This window comes from Stegostoma tigrinum, chromosome 19 (genome assembly GCF_030684315.1).
Source record: "Stegostoma tigrinum isolate sSteTig4 chromosome 19, sSteTig4.hap1, whole genome shotgun sequence".
NCBI lineage: Eukaryota > Metazoa > Chordata > Chondrichthyes > Orectolobiformes > Stegostomatidae > Stegostoma > Stegostoma tigrinum.
In genome coordinates this window covers 53,292,635-53,309,081 of record NC_081372.1, presented here as the reverse complement: position 1 = coordinate 53,309,081, position 16,447 = coordinate 53,292,635, and the positions used below count along the sequence as shown (strand labels likewise).

The 16,447-nt window shown below is 41.3% G+C and overlaps 1 protein-coding gene across 3 annotated transcripts in view; it reads right to left on the bottom strand.

The window, feature by feature from the left end:
- The window catches only part of LOC125461535 (cadherin-22-like), a 731,460-nt gene that overhangs the window by 501,187 nt on the left and 213,826 nt on the right, over positions 1-16,447 (bottom strand). The gene's annotated exons all lie outside the window — the stretch shown is intronic.

Below are 16,447 nucleotides of genomic sequence, written 5' to 3'. Positions count from 1 at the left end.
TCCAAATTGTCATTCAGCTAATAATCTATTTTCTTGCATTTATTGCCAAAGTGCTTAACGTCACAATTACCCACATTATATTTCATCTGCTATGCATTTTCCATTTCATTCAACTTGACTAAGCCACACTTAAGTATCTCTTGCTCAGAGTTCACCATCCTACAAGCTTGGTGTCATCTGCAAGTATGGAGATGTTACATTTAGTTCCCTCATTCAAATTATTAATATGTACTATTAATAGCTGGGTCCAAGCACTGATGCCACTGGTCATTGGCTTCCACTTGGAAAATAATTGACTGCCAACCAGTTCTCTGTCCATGTCAGTATACGACCCCCAATCCCATGCACTTTAATTTTACCAGGATGTGGCAGACTGCAGAGCTTAGATATATAGGTTATGGAATTGGTTATCCCTGTCTCCTGCAACACTCATGAACAAGTCCATCAAACAGGCTGGCTTCCAGTCAGAGAAACAACTGAGAATCCCTTGCCCTCTGAATTTTTCAATGATAAGTCTTCTCCACCCATTTGTAAATTCGACCCCAGGAAAAGTCAAGTCCCAACAGAATTTACAAGAGCGTGACCAGGACAAAAATTAATACCGGACTAAAGACCTTGAGTGCCAGGTCAAGTCATAGTTCGAGGATGTAGGTTTTGAGGACTATTTTAAAGGAAGAAAAGGAGACGGGGAGGAAGATAGCATTTGGGAGTTAATTGAAGCAACTCAGGTTTAAAATGCTGAAGGCACAGTCACCAATGATGGATTGGAAAATATGTGGGATGCACTAGAGGCTAGAATTGGAAGAGCTTGGAGTTCTCCGGAGATCTGAAAGAGTTAAAGAGGTAAGAAAGAATAAATGCTATGGAAAGCTTTGAACACCAGGATAGCAAGTTTAAAAATAAGGCATTGGTGAACGATCCTATACGTTTATTATAATAAAGCTGCCTGTTGGTGATGAAAATCTACGCAATGTAGCTGTTGATACCCTTTAAATAATGAGGTGTTTCAAACTGCACACAGTAGACACAAACTGTGACCAAACTAGTGTGTCCTGCAGATACAGCATTACCACTTTTGTTTTGGTATTCAGTGCTCCAGTTATTAAACCTGAGAGACACATTGATGTTAGTGTGACTTGTTACCCATACTTATCTCTGTTGTAAGCTTCCCCACTGCTGGATGACTGCAGGAGATGAACCGAAGCTCTTCACCTCTTTACTTAACTCACTGTGTTCACTGGAACAATGCCTGCATTCTATACTTGCTGAAGAGACTCCAATCCCATTAGATTGCTAAGTGCACAGTAGGCTGTCCTGGAATAAGCTTCAGAAGAGTAATTATTGTATTTATCATGGTTGCAACAATTCTACAGAATTTTAGAAAAAAAAGTGTTTCACTTTTTAATAGAAGTTCACTGTTCAGATTGTGAATGAGCTGTGGTGATATTGTAGTCCACAGTTTTCCAAGACTCCGTGGAAGACTTCATGTACTGACTCTGGGTAATTGTCTTTGAAGCTTGAATTTCTCATAAGTATTTCACCTGCTCCACATGACCCTCTGCAAACATTTCTGACTCTGAAATAGAGTTGGAGAATGAGGACAGTTCTGATCTAATTACCTAGATAGATACTCAGGAAATATGAGATAGAAAAGTCCCAATCGAAGTCCAGAGTGACTACAAAATTGAACCACAACTATCCCCAGGTCCTTCCTGACTGTCCCCTGAACTACCAACTCCCCTCCTGCCCACTTGACTAACCCTGACCACCACCAATCTAACACAATAACCATGGACTACCTTTGACTGTACTGCCAATTCCAATTGCCCCAAATTTCTCGCTCAATACAACCACGATGTGACCGGATTACCCCTCCTAACTTGACTATTTGCCAACTATCCCTCCTAGAACTCTGCCCATTTATTATCTGAGTCACCTGTGTCCTCAACCATTTGCCACCTTATCTTCCCACCCACTTACCTCAGTCATTCCACTCCCTTCCTGCACTACCTACTCATCTCACCATTAAACTGAAATGTTAGCAGATGACAGAGAGTGTTGTAGAATAGTGGCATATCCTGTCCTCTTGCTACACCAAAGCTTTGCGACAGAGTTCCTGACAGAATACTGTGCTCTGTTTATTGATAAAGGCAGGCCCAACAGACCTGGCAAGAAATACAGGGCTGTGTTGAAGAGGAGGTTGGTTTGACAGGAGCAATGATTCAAAGATGACTGTTCCTTGGAAAATTCAAATCACAGCATAGCCCAAACCCATTGTCATACCTTGAAAATCAATACTGGAGTCTTGGGGCTAGATTTTGATCGTCCACTGGTGATGGGAAGGGAGATAAGCAGAAGCTAAAAACAGCCCTGCTGGTTACCAGGTCGCTATACAGATGGGTGATTGGGGAAATGGCAGGGTTAAGATGGCAACACGAGTCATTAAGAGCGTGGCATTTTCTAATCAGTCTCAGCTTCTCCTAGGTAGCGGAGACTGATTTGGGTACATGGAGGCAGCTTCCATTCTTTCGGCCATTGACCAAAACTCTAGGTGACCCTAGAAGCCCTTCGTGCCTGAGTGTGTGCAGGAATAGCCACAGATTACCGTGTAGAAGTGGTTGGCCTGGCCATGAAAATTTATATTTAGAATATTTGGAAAGAAGGTGCCTATAAATGGAGATGCCAGCTAACATACAATCTCTTGCAACCTGCTGATTCACGACGCAGGTGTCCTTTCATCAATGATTTTAAGCACAGAGAAGCAGCCAATGACTTATTTGGAGCTTGGAGAGGGGTTGGGGGCTGTAGGGGAGACATTATTCCTACCAGCCTTGACTCAGACCATCCCTCAGCAATTTAGCATGGCCCTGTGGACCTGACTTAGGCACTGCCTTCATGACCATAGTCTGTTGCTGCGTCCCCATCTCCGGGCAGTTAAACCACTGGACGATGCCTGGAAATTCCTAGTCAGTCTTCTTTAATACTGGTCAAAACAAAATTATTAACCTATTTTCCCTCATCAACCTCTATATTTGGACTTGAACCTGGACCCCTCGGTCAAGAGGTAGGGATATTACCACTGTGCTACAAGAGGAGTCAACAAGGTGCTTTATGAATCCACATGAATTCTGAACTCAATTTAGCACAACTGGTCAATAGCTGGCCTACATTTGGGAAATAAGCATGCTGGCAGAGACAGGGATAATGGGAACTACAGATGCTGGAGAATCCAAGATAACAAAGTGTGGAGCTGGATGAACACAGAATCTTTCGGACCTAGACCCTTCATCAGTTTCTGATTGCATGATCAGTTTCGAATGAACGGTCTAGGCCCAAAACGTCAGCTTTTGTGCTCCTAAGATGCTGCTTGGACTGCTGTGTTCATCCAGCTCCACACTTTGTTATGTTGGCTGAGACTGTTTTCTTCGGAGTCCATCCTTCTCCATCCATGATGTCAGCAGGGCACAAAACATCAGCCCTTTATCTCACTCAGGGGCAGTGTGTCAACATTGAAGAATTGTCCGAACATCTGTGGGCTAGGAATGGGTTTGTGTTCTTTGGAGACCACAACTAGAAGTACAAATATCAGGTGGGGATGACAATCACTTATCATCCCTACATAAAGAACCTGCAGACATTTATTGTCCAGTCTTATACTGAGGAATGGTCGTGAGACAAAATACTGGAGATGTTTGAGTTTGATTTATTGCTGTTATATTCCAAGATACAGTGAAACATGTTGTTTTGAATGTTATATATGCAGATTGTACCATAGAAAGTGCATCAGGGTAGCAGACAGTTTCAGACAGTTTTCGGAAAGAAACTTTCAGACAGTTGCACATTGTCTCTCGCAACCTGTCACACTCTGTATCATGCAATCAGTCAGTTATGTGTGTATAATGTGCAGTAACATCAGTAAGCATAGATCCGGACGATGTTCGCAAATCTGTGATATTGTAGCTTTGCAAGTAATAAATGTTGTGAATGAACTTAAAGATAGCTGACTCAACAAAATCTGACGGTTTATAATGTTACACGGGTTAACAATGGTAAACAACCAACATTGTCGGCTGGAATAGATTCATGAGGCTGAATGGCCTCTCCTGTTCCGTTATTATGGATATATAATGTCTGTGACACATTGCCACGCAACAGGTCCAAAAATGTCATTAGAATCCTGTCAGTGTTCTGCTGAACAACATCAAACAAATCTAATCCTCTTCCCCAGTGGCTGCATTTATTTGCAAAGTTTTGGTTTCAGATGCATTCCCTGCCTGACCTGGAAAGAAGACAATAAGGCTGCAGCATTTAGTCACACCCTTATATTTGGGAGACAACAGTGAGTTGGTTGTTCTTGATACTGTCTAGAGGCCCAATGTTTAGCACTGCTGTCTCACACCACCAGGGGCCCGGGTTCGATTCCAGCTTTGGGTGACTGTCTGTGTGAAGTTTGCACGTTCTCCCTGTGTCTGCGTGGGTTTCCTCTCACACTCCAAAGATGTGCAGGCTAGGTGGATTAGTCACAGGAAAGCAGCACTACAGGGATGGAGGGAGGGTGGATCTGAGTAGGATGCTGTTCAGAGGGGTGGTGTGGACTCGATGGACCAAATGGCCTACTTCCACACTGTGGGGATTGGACGATTCTAGTGAAGGAGTCTTGCAGGACAAAGACATGGATGTCAAACAAAGATACAATTAGATTTGTTGGCCATCCTCACCCCTCTACCATAATCTGGCACAACGGTCCACAAATACACATCGTATCTCAGGTATCAATACAGATTTCTTTGACATTGTACAGTGCCTGTTGGCTGTGCCTTTGGAAATATATGCTGAAGTGAATGAATCGATGTTCTGAAGAGAAGAGGTAAAAATAAAACATGACTAATTGATGATCAAGCTTTCATATCAATGGCCAAGTGGAATTTGTGTTGAAGGCTTAATACCCAGCTCCTGATATGTTAATCAATTATAATATTATTAGTCAGAGCTTATCATGTTAATTGTATTCCATGCACCTTTAGATTCTTCTTTGGACTTGTGTATAAAAGTGGCATTTCTGCAGTTACTTGAAATTTCCTCAATAAAAAGACTCATCTTGGTTTTGTTGTCTGTTAGAAAATGAATAAAACAATTTTTTAAAATTGAAAACCAACTGAGGTTATGAATGGCCAGCCTTACTCAGGTGACCACTCACTCACAGTTTTTTGCCATTCATAAGTTATTTAGTCAGCCTTCTATGTGGAGATGTTCATCATTAGTAATGGCCATCTTGACAGCCTGTGTGCAAAAGCCCTGCAAATTCAGAATAACGATGGATAAAATGACATTTAATGTGAAAATGTGTGGCTTTAGTGTCCTTTCAAACCATCTTTCCTCTGCTCACTGAGAGACTGAGAGATATAAACTATTTGATTACAGACTGTGAAGAACTATTGAAAGTTCAATTTGTTTGGAAGATGACATCTTGCAATACTTGGCAAGTTTCTTGCCGCAGAGTTCTCACTGTAAGCATAACACTGACTGGCAGTCTATATAATTTTTGGCTCTTCCTTTAATAAAAACCGCATCTATCTAAAACTGATCTCAAAATACCTTGCTGTTTCTGTTTGCATGAAAACATTTTAATTACATCGAATAGATTCCACTGATTTAATACAAATCATGAAATTACAGAACAATGCAGTGGAGAAGGGAACCATTCAACTCATCATGACAGCCAACTCTTTGCAAGAGCTATCAGATTAATTCAATTCCATTGCCTTTGCCCAATAGCTTTACATGTTTTTTCCCATTCAGATATTGTTTTGAATCTCTTTTGAAGGACACTTTGAATCTGCTTCAATCACTTCCTTTCTCACCATTATAACAAGGTACTTCACTAATTTTCCTTGTTTTCTCTTTTTGTTTGCAAATTGCCCTTAAATCCATCGTCTCCAGTTTCCAGAGGAATTTGTTTTGTTGTCATTAATTCTTACAAGAGTTTATGAGTTGAAGGCCCATGTCAAATCCCCTGTTAACTTTCTCCAAAATAAAAAAGAACAATTTCAGATTTTTCAGTCTCTCCACTATTCTGAAGCCAAGTCTCTCTGATGACATTCCAGTAAACCTCTATGCATATTGACAAGGCTGAACTGAATTCTTTCAGAAAGTGTGATGCCTAGAATTGGCCACTATACCCGGACTGAGGTCCAGCCAGTGATTTGTACAGATTAGCATAATTTTCTTGCTTTTATGTTCTTGCCTTGGTTTGTAAAACCAAAGAACATGTGTGCTTTCTGTAAACAGCCTTCTGTCCAAATATACTTCTTCACAATTTTTTGCATTCAATTTCATTTGCCATGTGTCTTTCTTTTTCAACAATCTGTCCATGTTCTCCAGAAGTCTGTCACTATCTTCTTCAGTTTTTAATAAATTTCCAAATTTTGTGTAATCTACAAAATTTGTAATTAGGCCTTGTAGATCCAGTCTTATATAGGATGTATAACCATTGTTCAACCAGTTCATGCCAGCAAGCTTTCCTCTTACCTTCATCAAAATCCTTTTCCTATCTTAAAACAAAATAAAATACTGCAGATGCTTAAAATCTGAAATAAAAATAGAAGTTACTGGAGAAACTCAGGAAGCCTGGCAGCATCAATGGAGAAAAAAAAATCAATGTTTTGGGTCCAGTGGCCCTTCTTCAGAACTACTTCTAATTTCCTTCATTTACTTATATCAATCCTTATTAAATAATCTATATGACCTACCTTTTATCATAGAAGTCACCATTGTTCCAGAGGATCATACAGCTGCTTTCTCATTACAGGTGGATGACTGGTGGTAGTTTAATGTGAGGCTCACCACAGGCCAAGGGGTGAGGTTGTGAGTGTGGGACCTGCACAGTAGCCTCAGCTGATGCAGGAATTGGGCCCATTCTCTTGGATCACCTTGCATTGCATATCAGCCACCCAGTCAACTGAGTTAACCAACAAATATTCTATTTTTCTGTACTCTAAAATCTTAGAAGTCTTCATATGCCGACATTCCTTATGGATTTCTTGTACTATCTAGCATCTCTTTCTATGTCCACTCTACAAAAACCTTTCATGATATTAACAACTAAGTCACTCCTTAGTCATCCTTTTTGAAGTGAAAAGAGACATAGCCTGTCAATAATTTCCTGTTATACATATCCACTTATTCCTAGTGTCATTCTTTTAAACCTTCTCTACAGCATCTTCACTGCTCATACATCCTTTGGTGACTGAGATGCTGTGCAGTAAGTATAATCTAACTAAGATTGGATACAGATTTAGCATAACATCTTTCTTTTCAATACTCTATTGAGCAACAAAGCCCAATGTTTGGTTTGCTTTTGTTTAATACTTTGCTAACTTGTCATTGATTCGCTCTCATTTGAAGGGGAAGTGGAAAATTGTAATCAAAGGCTACTCAATTTCCAGTCCTAATTCTCTAGTCAACCTTGGATACGCCCCATTTATGCTACTAACTTTTGTAAATTTTGGAACACTAACTTTTTAAGTACTCACTGATGTGGTTTTTTGCATCAACCACCACTGCCAGAATGGTCTGGTCTAAGTAAAACCCTTTATGTTAAGTCACATAACTATTATGATGAAGACTAGATTCTGGTAAAGACAGAAATCTTTATCTGCTGTAATATCACAGGCTTACACATAGTCTGAGAAATGGCTCTCCAATGTAGCTGTATGATATAAATAACCAGCTGATGAATGCACCAGAGTGACACCATCACATAAAGCGAAAGGTGAGGAAGGTACTTTTGTACTAAAATATCGCCTGATGTCATATAAGTGCTTATATGCATGAACACAATACATATACTGTATTTGTTCTATTTATCATTTTCAGTTTCCTTACTAGCTCCTGCTTTGCTATGCCAGTGATAGTATCTGCTGCATTCAGGGTAGAAATCAATAATATAGTAATGACATCACTGGATGAGTACTGCAGACGTCCAGGCTAATGCTCTACAGGTGTGAATTCAGATCCCACTACAGCAACTGGTGAACATTAGTTTAAGTAATGCATCTGGAATATAAAGCTGGTCTCAGAGATGATAACCATAACACTTTACCATTGAAGATTTTGTAAAATCCCATTTGGTTCACTAATATATATTTGTGAAGAAACTTCAAAGGAATCTGGGTGTGTTTGCACACCAGTCATTGAAAGAAAACATGCAAATGTGGCATACATTTAGGAAGGCATTTGGTCCGCCGGTCTTATTGCAAGATGGTTTGAGTACAGGATCAAGGAAGACTTACTGCAACTGTACAATGCCTTAGTGAGACCACACCCAGAGTATTGTGTGTAATTCTGGTCTTCTTCCCAAAGAAAGGATAATGTTTCCTCTAAAGTCGAGCTCTCCGCCCGTTTCATCTGGACTCTACAATTCCTCTCTGTCCTAAAACCATGGGATTTACCTCTCTGAGACAGAAATTCTTCCCAGTGCTCCTCATTTCAGTCCTGGCAACATTCAAATTGGCTTTATTGTCCACATGTGCCAAAACTAGTACAGTGAAAAGTTTACCAGTTGCCACTTTTGGTGCCATCTTAGTTTCAGGGAACTTAGGTACAGATGCTTAAGTACAAGTTTTTAGGAAAAAAGATAAAAAAAAGAAATAAAACGTCCAGAATTGCAAATCTTAGGAATAAACTAGAAAATAGAGAAATAAAATGTTCAGAACAACAGTCCTTCCAACTCGGTCTATGACGGCACCCAGCTCCAGTCCGCACCTGTCTTTGACTCCAGCCAATGCTGGGCTTCACCTCGAAGCTCTCAAAGCTGGGACACCATTCTGGGATCACCTCGGAAGTCCACACTGAGGCCATGCAGGGCTGAAAGACTGCCACAAGCTGCCAAAAGACATATAGCTGAGGTCTGGCATCTGATGGGCTGCTGGAGGTTTTGTGGCAGTGGCTGACTTCCATCCAACTTGCTTTCCAGAAGGATGACCACTCTATCCACAGACCTCCCTGACTAGTAAGATAAAAAAGAGCATAAATCCATTCAGCCTACCAGCTCTGCTCTGCCAGGCTGAATGCAATGCTGCATCTAAAGTTTCAGCAATACCAAAGATGCATACTAATGAATAGTTCATTAACAATCTAGTTTAGATGAGGAATAGGATGGTTCAAAATATACTAATCTGCAGAATTAGCTGCCAGGGTAATTGCTTAATGTTATAGATCTATTAGTTCATGCCATTGAAGTGATCAAACAGTGGGCAATAAGTAGTGAACGGTTCCTGATCTTTCTGGTGACCATTTATGATTTTAAATGTAAAATATAATTAGAAATTTTCTTTGAGCTTTCTCAATGATCCTAAATTGTTTCGTCCTTCACATTTCATTGACACAAATACAACAGTCTGGATTTTCTGATAGGGAGATGGCCTTTGCAGCCAGAGATATGCAACAGGAACACATAGGATTCCTGAATGCCTTGACTCTGTGGAAATTACTTGACAAGTTGAAACTTCCATTGGTCAATTATACCTGGCATCAGGAACTGTCTGGAAAAGCTGCCAACTTAACAGTTACCCAGGAAGTGCTAGAGGAATTAAAAGCTGCTCAAAATCCTGGCTAACTCAGAATCTGACTCACTATTGATTGCTCCTTCCCTTTGCCTACGGGCAAACAAAGTATGCCACAGTCCCCAGATCTGATTGTCCCGAACTCTCCCATACTCACTCCTTGCTGGACGCAACTTGATCTCCTATTCTGCCCTGAACTGGATTTGACTTGACCCACTACCTAACTCTCCATGAACCACCACCATCACTTTCCTCCACTTAGGCCCAACTCTCCCTGCTCCTGGAAACATAAACAGCCTGATTCCCAACCCTGACCTAGCCTGAGTCTTATCTACTTGCCACCCTTTCACCCATCTGGCAACCTAACCCCCAGACAACTGGCACCCTACCTACTCATTGACCTGGTCCTCCACCCACTCACCTACCTGGCACCTGTACTCCTTCATCCACTGGCATCACACTAACTTACATCATCCACCCACCATCCCTCATGGGTTGTAAAAGTGGCTTCAAGATCTTTGAATCAATGATCTGATTTGTTGATTTGATTTATTATTGTCACATGTACCCAGGTACAGTGAAAAGGTTTAAGATAACAAAGTGTGGAGCTGGATGAACACAGCAGGCCAAGCAGCATCTCAGGAGCACAAAAGCATCAATAACCTCTCTTGTTATCTTGGATTCTCCAGCGTCTGCAGTTCCCATTATCTCTGACACAGTGAAAAGGTTTGTTTTGCATGCAGTACAGGCAGATCATACCAGACAAAGTGCATTAGGGCAATAGAACAGAGCAAAGAATACAATGTTACAGCTATAGAGAAGGTGCACAAAGAGTGAGGTCAACATTAAATCTGAAACTTGAGAGGTCCCTTCAGAACCTTCAGAAGTCTAATAACTGTGGTGAAGAAGCTGTTTTTGACTCTGTTGGTCCGTGTGTTTAAGCTTTTATCTTGAAATACAGCAGGAATCCTAGACTATCCCAGGCTACATCAGCTGAGAAGGATTCTGGCCTAGATATTCCCACAAAGAACTCCACAGAAGGCAATCGTTTTTCTTTCTCCAATCAGGATTGGAAACAGGGTGTCCGATTTTCCTTAATGTGGCATTAATCATGATGCAAACTGCTGCCACATGAGGTTTATCACTCTGTTCCCTCCAGCCAATGGTACTACTCAATGCCCTTGCTTAAAGCAGCCTGGAGCCTATGCATGAAAAGCTGCTGTTTTTTTTCTTGACTCGCTGCAACGGGTAGAGGTTGATTTGTTCTGTTCCTTCTGCTCCCTTTTAATAAAGTATCTCATTTTGAGTCGGTGGAGAGCTGAACTGTGGAACATCATCAACATGAACATTTACCTTATCAATCTGTGCCTCTGAATATTAATTCATCAATATATTGCAGTACAGAGCTCCTTCACTGTGCAGATTGATGAAGCATAAATATTTAATGTTTGAGAAAGCAATTTCTTTTACTATATGACCATAGAACTCACTTAAGATGAAAGGATTTCATTGAATTATTTCTCATCTTCCTGAGTCTTTTTTTTGGGCAGTGCACTCTTGATGTTTTGTATAACCCTTTCATAGAACAGAAGGACAGAGGAAGGCTTTTAATCCCTTGAGGCAGATCCACTATTATAGAGTCATACAGCACAGAAACAGACCCTTCAATCCAACTCATCCATGCTGATGGGTTCCCAAATTAAACGAGTCCCATTTGCCTGCATTTGGCCCGTATTCCTCTGAAACCACCCCCGCCCCCTTCATGTACCTGTCCAAATGTCCCTTAAATGTTGTAGCTATACCTGCATCTCTTCTGGTAGTTCATTCCACATACAAACCATCTGCTATATGAAAAAGTTGCCCCTCTGGTCCCCTTTAAAACTTATCTCTCTCAATGTAAAATCATGCCTTCTAAGTTTGAACACCTCTGTCCCAGGGAAAAGACCTTTGCAATTCACCTTATCTATGACCCTCTTAATTTTATACATCTCTATAAGATGTCAACTGCCAGTGCTCCAGTGAAGAAACCTTTAGCCTATCCAGCCCTTCCTTAGAACTCAAACCCTCCAGTCCTGGTGACATCCTTGCAAATCTCCAATTTAAGAATATCCTTCCTATTGCTGGGTGACCAGAACTGCACACACTATTCAAAAGTGGCCTAATCAATATCCTGTAAAACTGCAACACAACGTCCCAACTCTTAGACTCAATGGTGTGAGCAATGAATACAAGCATGCCAAATGCCTTCTTTACCACCCTGGCTACCTTTGACACCAATTTCAAGGAACGGTATTGCCTCATCTCCAGGAAGAACTTGATCCATGAATTCAGAATGGAGAAGTACTGGAGATAAAGCGTTGTTAGTCCTAGATAGATGGCAAACAGAGAGAGTGATCAAAGAGAAGCTATGTTCTTGGTGACCATCAAAATCCTTTGTTACCTTATCAGTTTCTTTGTCCTTTGCTAAACAGATGATAAAGATCTATCAGATGAAGCATTGTTCATTTTGAAATGATTCAATACTGATTTTTCTTGCATTGAAGTTATCAATGTTTAGGGCTTTTCATTCTTCCTCGGCATGAGGGCATCACAGTAAATGGTAATATTTAATGCACACCCCTCTTTGCATTTATGAACATGGACTGTACTGTCTTCTTAAACTGCTGTAGTCATGCAGTCAAAATGCTCTTACAATGCAGTTAGATAGGGTTTTCTGGGATTTTGACCCAGTTATATTGAAGGGACATATACAATATATGCCCAAGTTTTGGGACTAATTCTGTTGCTATGATTAATCAAGTTCAATACCATTGAGTTGAGAAAAGTCGTGCTATTCACAGAGGTTTATATTTCCAGAAAGTCTTGCCAATGGTAAATGTGTATCATAATGGAAGTCAATTGAATCAGACGCAAACCATGCAAGGGTTTGTTATGTACTATACACAATTGAAGATAAAATGAAATATTGTAAGACTTTCTAAAAAAAAATTCCTAAATTTTCAACTGAGATTTGAAACGGGAAAATAATCTTTAAAAATAAAGGATTGTCGAAGGAATGCTGGACATTTTAAAAGCAAGTAACCTGAAACTGATTGTAAGTACAGCTAACACAGCTGCTTATGGAAGAATTCTATCTAGCGGTCCTTCTTGTGATGCCCTCATGCTGAGGAAGAATGAAAAGCTCTAAACAATGATAACTTCAATGCAAGAAGAATCTCATTTCTGGAATCAGATGAGTGTTCATGAACGTTGCGGTTTAGTAACTTGTTACCACTCAAGGTGACTCAATAATAGGGCCTGGGAATATTTTTTTAAAAACTTATGGAGAGGAAAAGAATTTTTTTGAACTCCATTTCACAAATCTCATTTTGATTACTGCTGAAGAGATGTACTGTTGAAGTATTTCATCATTCTTCCATCAGGATTAGTACAAGAATGCAAAATTTCAAATTATAACAATTTACACAACAGGAGATGCCTCGGTCATTGGTTTTATTCTGGCACCAATTTTCCCTCAAACCTTTGTGAACTCTATTGGTATGAAGAGGTATTATTCCAAATATTACCATCATTGATTGAACAAACTATGTATCTTGACTTTTTTTTTGTAAAATCACTTTGCAGTGCAAAATACACTGGTTACAACAGCAACAATATTGCATTAAGAAGAAAGAATTCTGTTTGCTGGAGGCTTTGAGGTTACAATACTTAGAGGTCACATGACTCAGGTTTTAGGTAAAATATATATTTGAACACAGATTTTGCGAGAGTCTAAAATGACCAGCATCAAGAGAAATGGCTTTTGCCCAATCTGTCTCTTCTTGTGGAAACTCTCGTCAAAGTTTGCGACTTCCAAACGTTGGAACTCCTCATCATCACAAGTAGAGATTTCCTGAAGGAAGATCCAGAACCCACCACTACTGTCTTCAGAAAATAAATGTGAATTGACCTCACCATAACTGATCCAGGCATAAATCCCAGCCTCAACAGCTTGTGTGGTAAGTGACTCCAGCTACAAACCAGAATTTGGGACAATGTGATTTGGTTTTTTTTTCTGAATTTAACTATTATTGACCAAAGTAGTTTTAAGATAATACTCTATGAAATTTTATATTATGAGTATATGATATTTTTCAATAAGCATCATTGCACAGTCTTTTGTTAGTATCTTTGTTATCTTTTGTTAATAATCCTTACATTTTTGCATAAGTTTCGATTGCAGTAAAATAATTCTTTATTTACTGCTTAAGGAGCCTGGTCAACTTGTTTCTGATACTGAACTGTATGCAGTCTGGTCACACCCTCCACCAGTAGAATATCACCTCTCTTTTAAAATCCAAACTTTGTTGTGACAAGTGGAGGATTCAACCCATTCTAATTAGGGTCACATTACTGTCCAGGTTGCATTCTGGCAGTGCGTTTCAGACATCCAGCAGGAAGCATACTGAATTTTCAAACTGTGTTACCGACTGCTAGATATAAGGAAAAACAAGGCGAAGGCGAGACTCTATGGCTATTTATTTCCCTTACACATCAAGAGCAGCAATGCATTCAGAGGGGGATAGAATTACATGTGTTTATAACAAACGAACAACTGAGTCCATTTATCTGTGAGATGCAATGCAGCTATGTGTTTCCACCCACTCTACTTCATCTCACCTGATCTGTAAATCCTTCTATTCTCCTCCCTGATTTACTTATCCAGCCGCACCCTGAATGCAACATTTTCTTCAGTCTCTCCGTGTGGTGGAGAATTCCACACTTTCACCACTACATCAGTATAAAGAAGTTTCTCTTGAATTCCTAATTGGATTACTTCATATCATTATGGCTCCTGAAACTATCTCCTCCGCTAGTGGAATATATTGAATCATAGCAGCTCATTTAAACACCAGCAAGTTGGCCAATGACCTTGTTATAGTTGCAGGTAACAAGGCAGACACATTGTTTGCCAGGGTTCTAAAATAATTGCTGCAGCTTGGGAAAATTTACATTCTGAGCTTCTGTGCAGAGTTTGTATAGATTTCATAGGTGTACAAGCCATTTTGAAGAATTATAATGCAGTTTACCGATACATAAATAGTCAGCTTTGAGTAAGCCTTTTATTCATTTTTAGGTCATGAACATTAATTGCTCATCAATAGTTATCCTTGAGAAGGTGGGGATGTGCCTCTTTTTTGAACTGCTACAGTCTGTGTGGTGAAGGTACTTGCCCAAAGCTATTAAGTAGAAGGATTTATCTATTTGATCCAATGAAAATTAAGGAACAGCAATATATTCCCAAGTCATCGTGGTGCGTAATTTTGAGGAGAACTTGCAACTGATAGTGTTCCCATAGCGGAGATAGCAAGAACTGCAGATGCTGGAATCAGAGTCAATACAGGGTGGAGCTGGAGGAACACAGCAGATCAGGTAGCATCAGAGGATCAGGGAAGTCGGTGTTTCAGGTCGGAACCCGTAATCAGTCCTGAAGAAAGGTCCCGACCTGAAACGTTGATTTTCCTGATCCTCTGATGCTACCTGACCTGCTGTGTTCCTCCAGTACCACACTGTATTGACTTGTGTTCTCCAGGCTCCTACTGTCCTTGCTTTTTGAGACGGTGGAGATTGCAGGTTTGGCAGGTGTTTTGGAGAAGTGTCAGTATGATGCTACATAGATAACAAAGTGTGGAGCTGGATGAACACAGCAGGCCAAGCAGCATCTCAGGAGCACAAAAGCTGACGTTTCGGGCCTAGACCCGTCATCAGAGAGGGGGATGGGGAGAGGGCTCTGGAATAAGTAGGGAGAGAGGGGGAGGCGGACTGAAGATGGAGAGAAAAGAAGATAGGTGGAGAGGAGAGTATAGGTGGGGTGGTAGGGAGGGGATAGGTCAGTCCAGGGAAGAAGGGCAGATCAAGAAGGTGGGATGAGCTTAGTAGGTAGGAAATGGAGGTGTGGCTTGAGGTGGGAGGAAGGGATAGGTGAGAGGAAGAACAGGTTAGGGAGGCAGAGACAGGCTGGGCTGGTTTTGGGATGCAGTGGGGGCAGGGGATGACTGGGCTGGTTGTGTGATGCTGTCGGGGGAGGGGGCGAACTGGGCTGGTTTTGGGTTGCGGTTGGGGAAGGGGAGATTTTGAAGCTGGTGAAGTCCACATTGATACTATTGGGCTGCAGGGTTCCCAAATGGAATATGAGTTGCTGTTCCTGTAACCTTCGGGTGGCATCATTGTGGCACTGCAGGAGGCCCGTGATGGACATGTTGTCTGAAGATTGGGAGGGGGAGTTAAAATGGTTCGCGACTGGGAGGTGCAGTTGTTTATTACGAACCAAGCGGAGGTGTTCTGCAAAGAGGTCCCCAAGCCTCCGCTTGGTTTCCCCAATGTAGAGGAAGCCACACTGGGTACAATGGATACAGTGTACCACATTGGAAGATGTGCAGGTGAACCTCTGCTTAATGTGGAAAGTCATCTTGGGGCCTGGGATGGGGGTGAGGGAGGAGGCGTGGGGGCAAGTGTAGCACTTCCTGTGGTTGCAGGGGAAGGTGCCGAGTGTGGTCGGGTTGGAGGGCAGTGTGGAGTGAACAAGGGAGTCACGGAGAGAGTGGTCTCTCCAGAAAACAGACGAGGTGGGGATGGAAAAATATCTTTGGTGGTGGGGTTGGCTTGTAGAATGCGGAAGTGTTGGAGGATGATGCGTTGTATCCGGAGGTTGGTGGGGTGGTGTGTGAGAACGAGGCGGATCCTCTTCACCAGCTTCAAAATCTCCCCTGCCCCCACCGCATCCCAAAACCAGCCCAGTTCATCCCCTCCCCCCACTGCATTCCAAAACCAGCCCAGCCTGTCTCTGCCTCCCTAACCTGTTCTTCCTCTCACCCATCCCTTCCTCCCACCTCAAGCCGCACCTC